We start from the raw sequence: 10,000 nt of genomic DNA on the forward strand, positions 1-10,000 counted from the left end.
ACCTATGATTTGCATAGTTTGATATCAGGGCAACACTTGCCTTAAGTGGCGAGGATGATTTGCATTTAGATAAATTTAATCGTGAAAACACCGTCAATGATAAGAAACCCTAGCTTTCTTGTTTTCTTTAAACCTTCATCTGAAGAGAGAGAGAGAGAGAGAGAGAGAGAGAGAGAGAGAGAGAGAGGTTATAGGGCAAGGTGATAAATAAATAGATATGAAGGAATTATCTACACCTGATATCCAGGAGACGTCAGCAGCAGAGAGCAGGAATGAATTTGTCTCTCTCTCTCTCTCCTCTTTGAATCTTTAGTTGAAAACCCTTTTGGACAAAGGCAACAGACTATAATCAACCCAAAAGTGCTCCGAAGGGAAATCAGCCTGCAGAAAAAGAAACAGGTTGCAGGAAAAGGTGATAAAATAAAGAAAAAAATAGATAAATAAATATGAGGGAACAGAAAATGGAACCAGTACACAAGAATCCAGCGTACAGCAAAGTACTTGAATATTAAGAATTGATATAACTATCCCTCAATCGATTTTTAAACTTGTGATTGGATATTCCTCAAAAGAATGTTACGCGAAAAGTTGGGATTTCATTCCAAAGATTGCCTATGTTATGGCTGTGATATCCTCCAAAAGATTGCCTATGTGGTAGTTGTGACATCTATTAAAAGATTGCCTTTGTGGTGGTTGTGATATCCATCAAAACATTGCCTGTGTGGTGGCTGTGACATCTCCTCAAAAGATTGCCTATGTCGTGGTTTTGATATCCCTCAGAAGACTACCTATGTGATGGCTGTGGTATCTTTCAAAAGATTGCCTATGCTGTGGTTGTAACGTCCACTCAAAAGATTGCCTATGTGGTTATGATATCCCTCATAAGATTACCAATATGGTGGTTGTGATATCTCTCAATAGATAACCATATTGTGGTTGTGGTACCTTCAAGATTACCTATGTGGTTGTTGTGAGATTTATTAATAGATTGCCTATGTAGTGGTTGCTGTATCTCTCGACAGATTGCCTATGTGGCGGTTGTGATATCACTCAAAAATTGCCTTTGAGATATCCATCAAGAGGTTACCTATATGGTGATTGTGATATCCATCAACAGATTGCCCACGAGGTGGTTGTAACATTCTCTTCCCAAAATACTGCCAACGTTGTGGTTGTAATGTCACACTAAAGATTGCCTATAAGATATCAGTTAATAGATTGCCTATGAGTTGGTTATGATATCCCTCAACAGATTGCCTGTGTGGTGGTTGCGACGCTATGACATCACTCAAAGGATTGCCTATAAGGTTTCCATCAAAAGATTGTCTATAAGATATCCATCAAAAGATTGCCTATAAGATATCCATCAAAAGATTGCTTATATGATACCCTTCACACGAATATGAGGTGGTTATGACATCCCTTGTCAGATTGCCTATGTGGTGGTTGTGACACTATGCCATCACTCAAAGGATTGCCTGTAAGATATCCATCAAAAGATTACCTATATGATACCCTTCACACGAATATCTATGTGGTGGTTGTGAAATCTCTCAGAAGATGGCCTTTGTGGTGTTGTGAAAGACATCAAGAAACAGTTTACCCATAACAAGAGATACTGAAGTATCTCCCAAAAGATAGCTCAGTAAGTGACTGCTATCTATTTTAAAAGATGGTTTAAGACCCAACAAAGCAGAAATAATTAATATAGCAAAATGCCAGTCGTTTCTCCAGTTGGCTGTTATTCCTGGTAACAGTTATTCGAAAGAAAGGACGAAGATAATTACATACCTGGAATGGCACTTAAATAAGTGAACGGCAATAGACCTGGTATTACTTATTCCAGTTCTCTTATATCTGAAGGGTTCAGCGCCTGGAAGAGTTTTTCACTGAGATTTCGGTTTTCGGTTTTAACAGATACTGTTCCACTGAATGTTTGTGTTTCATTGGAATTAATTTAGTATATATATATATATATATATATATATATATATATATATATATATATATATATATATATATATATATATATATATATATATATATATATATATATATATATATATATATATATATATATATATATATATATATATATATATATATATATATATATATATATATATATATATATATATATATATATATATATAGATAGATAAATATATATATATATATATATATATATATATATATATATATATATATATATATACATATATATATATATATATATATATATATATATATATATATATATATATATATATATATATATATATATATATACATATATACATATATATATATATATATATATATATATATATATATATATATATATATATATATATATATATATATATATATATATATATATATATATATATATATATATATATATATATATATATATATATATATATCCTTACACATAACGTGGTACTGGCAAGATACCTAGATACCTCACAAAATAAAGTAACTAAACGACCCATTGTAAGAGAGACCACTAAAATTTGTACCTTACACTTGAAAAGAATCCGAGAAACTGAGAGGAATTATGTCTGGCGGTTTCCGAGCAAAAATATTCCTTGGGCCGACAAGACTGTTCATGTTCTCAACATTACTTAATATTCAAGAAACATCGTTGTAGTTTTTTTTTAAAGGAATTCGTTGTGTTATAAACTTTTTTTCATGTAGGTGGATTTTATTTTGTTTTTTGGGGCTGTGAATAAGCAAGATTTGGTGTTATATAAGGGACGATGTAAGTAATGAAGAAGTAAAGTAGATTACTGAGAATAATAAATAATTAAGGTCAGAAATTTGTGTAAGGTTATTTGTATTATATGTTATATTACATTATATATATATATATATATATATATATATATATATATATATATATATATATATATATATATATATATATATATGTATATATATATATATATATATATATATATATATATATATATATATATATATATATATATATATATATATATATTTATATAATATACTGTATAATATAAACTTCACTATAAAAATAATATTATGCTAACTTTTTTGGAGTTATGCTACCCATGCCCCTGGCAACTTGGACTAGCATGTGTGATGACCATAACTCTTGCAACACCATTCATCCAGAAATCAATCAGGCATTATCAACCTATCTCATCAACATCATCGTCATAATCATCAGAAGCAATCTTGACTTCCCAAAGTTAATTGAACAGTTATACCACCCAAGACCTTGGCAACTTGGACCAAGAGGGCAGGGCTGGGCAGGACGCCCATCCACCCACCCCTACCCGCCCACCCGCCCACGCCCTTCAGACTTATTAACTCGACTGATAGTCGCCCATCGTCTCCTCATCCGTCCGGCTTTGGGCGAATCGGTTTCCTTATCCATCTCCTGGCCAAATTAAATTCGGGGAGCAATTTCCTGTCTACTTGTGATTGTCCGTTCTCTCTCTCTCTCTCTCTCTCTCTCTCTCTCTCTCTCTCTCTCTCTCTCTCTCTCTCTCTCTCTCATCCTCTTGGTTTTGATTTCCGCTCCATCTTTCCTTCCAATTCGCTTTTCGTTTTTCCTATTTAGACTTTCAATTGATATCTTTCTTTTTCTCTCTCGATTTTCGCGCCCTCCCCCCCTCTCTCTCTCTCTCTCTCTCTCTCTCTCTCTCTCGTCTTAGCTTTGGTTTACTCTCACTTTCCTTTCCCAATTGCATTTCCATCATTAAAACTAAGACTAAACAAAGTTAAAAATGATTTAGATTTATCTAAACCTCTTATTTCAAGTTGTTTGGGACTCTTTCCTACACTTTCAGTTTTTTTTATTTCTTATAAGATTAAATAAAACTACAGCTTTAAGTTCTGTTGACTTAACATGTTGTAATGCAAAATAAAACAACAATTTCATATCATAATAACTTTCGCATTTAACATAATTCATATTCAAATAGTTAATTTCAACTTTCCCTAAGAATAAACATAAGTTAAATTCTACCAAAGAAATGAATTGATCTGTGAAAGTATCTTGAATTGATAAATTTCAGTTTCCTAACGCATTTGATAAATACGATTATCTATATAGGATACAGAGAAATACAAAAATTTTTTAATTTTAAATTTTTGTTTGAAATATTTGCTTTTCAACAAGTTATCCATTTGGTTTTAAAAGGGATCAATGTGAGTGAATAATTATATGTATATATTAAATATCTGTATATATATAAAATTTTATATAAATATGTAACATATATATATATATATATATATATATACAAATTCTTCCATAACTTGTATATATATATATATATATATATATATATAAAGTAGGGTCTTTCATAACTTGGTGGTCAATTGGTACCCTGGCCTCTCATTTGAAAGATATATATATATATATATATATGTATGTATATATGTGTTTATATATATATGTATATATATACACACACACACACACACATATATACACACACACACACACACACACATATATATATATATATATATATATATATATATATATATATATATATATATATATATATATATATATGTCTATTAAGTAAAAAATAAATAATAAATTTTACTTTCCTTTTGTAACCTACATAAATCCTTTCACCAAACAAAGAACAGAGAATCCCATATAACGACGGTCATTAAACCCATTTACAGAGAAATAACAAATTGCCTTTGAACAGAATAAAAGGCCTGTAATGTATGCCCCAATAAATGATAAGTAAACGGAAACAAAATAGATAAAATAAACAGGAAAAAATAAATAAAAACAAAATTGATAGATAAAATATAATCGTTTATTCCGTCTTGCAATGCAAATATTTGACAATACTGTAAAAGTGTATTGTGAACGGTTCGTCTTTCGGGGACGTTTGGTCCCATACGCTGGTCGTTTGGTCAGAAAGGATAGGCAACCTTGTGTCCGGTAGGTGACCAGAATGTTAGGGCAGACTGGCAACCTCATCCCATAAATCTTCTTTAAAAACTTAATAAAAAAGGCCATCTGAATAAAATCTTTTAAAAGTGTGGTCCCATGGCTTATGATTAGTGCAGCGCTTGGCCCACGATTGGCAGGTCTATCAATCAATACCGCATTACTGCTCGCTCTAAGAGGGTACCAGCCTCTTCTGGGATCTAATGAAAAGGGTGTGAGGCTTGCGACTTCATCCCAGAAGACTTACTGAGAAATCGCAAGATTGTGTTATTATTGGAACCAACCTGATCGAAGGGTTAAAATATGTACATTGAAAAATGGACCTTTGTATGAATGTCTGTCCGCGCGCGCGCTTGGGTATAAATTTTATGCATAATTAATGCAGGTATTTTCAGCAATTCTTCCCCCTCCCCACTCCTTAGCTCCCGGGTCAATTTCTCCCACACCCCTCCCCAAAATTTTAACCTGTTTTGGAATATCTTACAAGATTCTTGAGCCTTGACATATGCAAAAACATGCATGTTTTAAAGGCGGTATACATGTGTATGCGTGCTTGTGTGTGTGTTTGTGCATGCACAGTTTTTTTAATCACTAAACATTATATAAACAAAAGGTATGATAACTCTTCTTTTATTTAATTTATCTAATCCTTAATTTCATTCATTATTTAAGCATTATTTATTTAACTCTTCTTTTTTAATATTTTTCCACAAGAGCTTATAGAATATAATTATTCTAAATTGATCAGAAAAAAATGTCAGATACTCTGAGTGTTTTCTTACATACTTTTCTCTCCTACTTAACATTCCCAAAGTAAAACAATTAAGCAACTAACTTTTGAATCAACAAGATTATTCAAACAACTGTCCCTTCAATTTCAAGTAATTTAGAAAGTTGTCTAACGTCCGTGTTGCTTTACGGAAGAACAACGGGAGAACAACTTAACGCCTCAGTGTTGTTCTGCTCGTCGAATGGACCTCGTCAAAACTTTGTTTTAGGAAAACGACAATGAAATAATTCGTGTTTCGTGTTATAACTTTCGTGTCCTGAATATAAGGTGATACTTCTGAACACCTGAGTCTCGCGTCAGGATTTAGATTATACATTGCAACTGTAGTGTCTAAACGGCTATGCTGAATTAGCTGTTGTATTGTTGTATTCTTTTTAGGAATGCTACAGTTTTATGCTTACGTAGCAAGAAGAAGCTATTGTATAAACTGTCGTATTCTTTCTAGGGCTGCTACATTTTTACACTTACGAAGCAAGAATTGTATAAGTTGTTGTATTTCTTTCTAGGAATAAAAAAACCTTTATACTTGTCTAGCATTAATAAGAAAATTAAATTTACTGTAGTGTGTAAATACTCATGTTGAATTAAATGTTGTATAATCTGTTGTATTTCTTTCTAGGAATGCATCACAAAGCTTAATATAATTCGCCACGTTTTGCTCAAGATAACAATAATAATAATAATAATAATAATAATAATAATAATAATAATAATAATAATAATAATAATAATAATAAACACAGACCCCTGACTCTCGCAAAAAGAAACGTTTCAATGACAAATGACTAGAGAGAGAGAGAGAGAGAGAGAGAGAGAGAGAGAGAGAGAGAGAGAGAGAGAGAGACTCACCAGACGACTCACTGGTGAGGTCGCCGAAGGTCAAGGGGGCTACATGCATCTGAAGAGGCTCCAGAAAGGTAACCCGAGGTCGTGAGATGGGGGCATATTGACTCTTAATGATATCTCTGGTGTCCGGAAGAGACAAACTGCAGAGATAGTTCAGAGATAGTTGAGAGATAGATAGAGATTATGCAGTGGAGTGAGAAGGTTTGATTTGCATATACTTATGAAACAGGAGTAATGAGTTATTATTATTATTATTATTATTATTATTATTATTATTATTATTATTATTATTATTATTATTAATAATAAAAATTAGTAAATAAAATTATTATTAAAATATTAGTAAATAAAATTGTTATTATTATTACTATTATTATTATCATCTCGTGTATCTAGATTTTGTGCATTTTATTATCCAGTAAAGCTAGAGTGTTTGATGTGCACATACTTATAAAAAAGTAATATTAAGTTATTGATGTTTTTGCTAACTTATTATTATTATTATTATTATTATTATTATTATTATTATTATTATTATTATTATTATTATTATTATTAATGCTTTGGCTATCAGTAAGTAGTGATGACAAAGTTTCTCTCTTGCAATAACTATCATCATTAATAATGTTGGTTCCAGTTATCACCGTGATTTTATGTGCACTGCATTTATTTATTTATTTACTCATTTATCTATCTATTATTATTATTATTATTATTATTATTATTATTATTATTATCCGATGTATCTTAATTTTCTGTATTGTTGTGTATATGTATTGTTTCTGCATTATTCTATATTCTGATATAGGGCCCTGAGCTGAAATAAAGGATATTATTATTATTATTATTATTATTATTATTATTATTATTATTATTATTATTATTATTATTATTTATTATTATTATTGTTATTATTATTATAGTAAGAAGTCGGTATGCAAATATATTTTTCAAACCGGATACACTGATTAATATTTCATGAAGCCTTAGTGTCTCAGAAAGGGGATAGTAACTGTGAGAGACTGACAGAGAGACACGAAATCTAGAGAACTCTGTGTGTGTGTGTGTGTGTGTGTGTGTGTGTGTCAGATAACAACTGACCAACAGGCAGTTTTTATCTGTTACAACTGACTAACAGGCAGATGCCTTATTCATTGCTTTTGTAAACAGTCCCGTCAATTTTCAATAGAATGAACAGTGTTTGTTCTCCTCTTTGTCCAATTTGCATAAGAGAGAGAATGATGAGGAATATGACTTGAAACAGAGGAGAGAGAGAGAGAGAGAGAGAGAGAACGAGAGAGAGAGAATTTCGAAGAGCATGACTTGAAACTTAGGGAAGAGTAGAGGAGAGAGATAGAGAGAGAAAGAGAGAGAGAGAGAATGACGAAGAGCATAACTTGAAACTTAGGAAGAGAGAGAGAGAGAGAGAGAGAGAGAGAGAGAGAGAGAGAGAGGGAGAGAGAATTACGTTGACAATAACCCTATTAACAGTGATATTCAACAAATATGAACCTGGCATGGTACTTAGTCTACTGCTGAAAAACGTCTCCTGCTGAAACAAACGTTTGCTGCCTTATTCAGACGTTTCTTGAGACCTCAAACGTTCCTTTGGAGATCGCCTGGAAGTCTTGTGGAAGTGTTTATCTAGATCTCTACACAAACAAACGAACACAAGAATAAACCAATAGGAATTTAACACGTCAGTGACAGTTGAATATTAGAATATTAGCTCCACATAATGGAGATCTTAGTGTGACTGAGGTTTTTCAATAGACAAACTCTTAATTTCATAGAAATTCTTCGTCATTATCATGAATAAAGATTATCAGAATGATTTCTTTATTAGCTGCCACCAGCGGGACTGGTATTCCAGCTCCCTTGTTTAGCCCAGACCCGAAGAATACGATAAAAGAGGAAATGAATCTAAGAACGTTGTGGATTAATAGCTAAAAAAAGCAGTGGATTCAGTCATCAATGAAGATATTCAAAGGATTCACCTACCCTTGACGCAAGGTATCCTGCTCTAGAGAGATCAGACAATGAATTCAAAGGACTCGCCTGCGTCCTTCAAATTCGAGGCCTTCTCTTTGGACGTTCTTCGAAGATCTTGTGAGTGTATCTATTGCCGGATGTACTTGAAGGAAGCTACATAATGTCTTTAAAGAAAACAGAAAGGCAAACTGACCTTCTGGAAAGAGACGCCTTTAATCCAGTCTCAAGGGCCACTTCGTTTTGTCGCTTTTTGAATCGATTCATCTGAGGTCACACAGGTAGCCAAGACTTTGGGGATTTGGGGGCGGGAGGAGAGGGGTGTTTACGTAAAAACAATCATTCTAAAATTTTTGGGCTTATTTATATATTTATTTTTATATTGAATTATATATTAATTCAACAATTTGTTTATTTTTTTGTCCCTGATGCAAAGATTTTTTCGTCGGCTCATTTCTAGAATGTTTTTGTTTCATTGTTTATGGAACAATGTCCTCCTGATATCGCCTCTCTCTCTCTCTCTCTCTCTCTCTCTCTCTCTCTCTCTCTCTCTCTCTCTCTCTCTCTCTCTCTCTCTCTCTGTGTCTCTACTCTTTTATCTCTCTCTCTCTCTCTCTCTCTCTCTCTCTCTCTCTCTCTCTCTCTCTCTCTTATCTCTCTCTCTCTCTCTTTTATCTCTCTCTCTCTCTCTCTCTCTCTCTCTCTCTCTCTCTCTCTTTGCCTGATTGCTTGTGTGTCGAGCACCTATGCCATCATCAGGGCTATTGCCATTCTTTCAAGGAAGAAGACTCAAAATTGTTAGGATCCGAACTTGACGATCGCATTTTCCGAAGCCTCGAAGGCGATTATGCTTAGGCTATCCTTCGTCGTGAACCTTGAAGAAGAGGATATACTTTATAAAAAAAAAAACTGTTAAGAATTCGGTGATGCGAAGAGCCGCTATATTGAACTTTCCGCTCATCCCAGATTCTCATTTCGGCTCGATAAATATTGTGATACTGGGCTGCGTCATCAGTTGTAAGTGCCCAGAGAGAGAGAGAGAGAGAGAGAGAGAGAGAGAGAGAGAGAGAGAGAGAGAGAGAGAGAGAGAGAGAGAGAGAGAGTTGAAAGGAGAGAGAGAGAGAGAGATAGGGAGTAGAGAGAGAGAGAGAATAGAAAAACAGATAGAGAGATAGAAAGATAAAAGAGTAGAGAGAGAGAGAGAGAGAGAGAGAGAGAGAGAGAGAGTCAGTCAATATTGGAGTTTGTTAGGTCAAGTGTATTCTTAGACTGGCATGTGCTTACGATGAAGAGCTTTTGGGAGAGACAACGCAGAGTACAAAGGATCCGTATTCATGAAGAATAGAAAGAATACGACGTAAACGTTTCCGTTCTTCGTTTCCTATGCGATTTTTGTTTTATTTGATTGCCATAAATCC

General features: G+C 33.1%; 1 protein-coding gene across 2 annotated transcripts in view; it reads right to left on the minus strand.

Moving 5' to 3' along the window:
* Positions 1 to 1,932, minus strand: part of LOC136832092 (perilipin-3-like) — a 95,721-nt gene extending 93,789 nt beyond the window's left edge. For both annotated transcript variants that reach the window (XM_067092732.1, XM_067092731.1), the window contains exon 1: positions 1,792 to 1,932. The gene's annotated coding sequence lies outside the window, so the exon portion shown is untranslated. The remainder of the gene's footprint in view (positions 1 to 1,791) is intronic.
* Positions 1,933 to 10,000: the final 8,068 nt, after the last annotated feature.

This window comes from Macrobrachium rosenbergii, chromosome 49 (genome assembly GCF_040412425.1).
Source record: "Macrobrachium rosenbergii isolate ZJJX-2024 chromosome 49, ASM4041242v1, whole genome shotgun sequence".
Classification (NCBI taxonomy): domain Eukaryota; kingdom Metazoa; phylum Arthropoda; class Malacostraca; order Decapoda; family Palaemonidae; genus Macrobrachium; species Macrobrachium rosenbergii.